Below are 1221 nucleotides of genomic sequence, written 5' to 3'. Positions count from 1 at the left end.
TGCAGAAAGAGTAAGCAATTTTTTAAATAAAATAAATTAGGGAGCCACTGGACTCACCAACTATTTTGCAAAGACGTGCAAAGTCTGGAAACATTCATATTTTAAATGTGTGTTTTCTGTCATTGGGGTTTTTTTTGCCTGATTTTATTTGCTTAGTTGCAATAAGTACTTACACTATGGTATATGTAGCTGCTGTTGGTGTACTAGGGATGTTTCCATTCTATTTGTTTAGGGTTTTGTTGGGGTTTCCAGTAACTCCAAGTATTTTCATAAAAAGAAAAAAAAATAAGCCATACAAAGCCAGCAGAATGTTCACCAGGTGAAAAGAGCTGCACAGTTCAATAAAGAAAATCCAGGATCTCCCATGTTTTTCGTTTGGATTGAGAGTTCATTTACTTTAACACTATGCTTACACTCTTCTACACAAACCTTTATCTAGAGAAAAAAACTCTTTTCAGTCAAAAGCAGAGAATAAAGCTTGGAATATGATAATCTATGAATCCCCCTCTCTTGGGAAGATGTTTCATTTTCAGCCTTATACCTCAACACGGATTTACTTGATCACTCTCTACTCACCCTCTAAGTATGACCCTATTTTAAAACTATCTGTTTGTAAATTTCACTATGATGGGAATTCTTTAAGAGCATCATCTGGTATGTCCATAGCATTGGGCAGCTCCAGATTTAATTCATCCTATCCATCATATGGGAATTTTTTTATAGTAGTTACACTGATCCAATGCCTAACCATGAGCAGAAGGGACAGCTCTCTTGCGCCAGGAGTAGCACTTAGGTCTAACTCTCAGAACCTTAAAGTGCAAGAAAACCACTCATTTTCTGTCCGATTTTACCCTGAACTATATTCTCACGCAGTCACTGTGCTGACACAAAGGTAAGCAAGAGTAGAAAAGCTCTTTCAAGAGGGAGCCAGCAGGTCATTCAGGTGCTTTGCACAATTCCAGGAGCAGTCATTCATTTTAATACAGGTCACCCTCTGACCAGTCCTGTCTTTCTCCACTGCCTGTGCAGGGAACTTGGATGACTTCACTTAATTCTGATAAAGAGAGATGACCTGCATCCCACCTTAGAAACTAAAGGTAGTCAACTTCAAGGACACAATGGACTTTGCATTTATTTACTTCAGTTTAGTGCTTGACTAATTTTAATGACGCTTCCTTGTTAAACTTGGTAACTCAACATTAATATGCATAAGCATAGGCA

The sequence above is a fragment of the Cuculus canorus genome, chromosome 3 (assembly GCF_017976375.1).
Source record: "Cuculus canorus isolate bCucCan1 chromosome 3, bCucCan1.pri, whole genome shotgun sequence".
NCBI classification, from domain to species: Eukaryota; Metazoa; Chordata; class Aves; order Cuculiformes; family Cuculidae; genus Cuculus; species Cuculus canorus.
The sequence above is the reverse complement of the archived record's forward strand: the minus strand, read 5'-3'. Positions refer to the sequence as shown.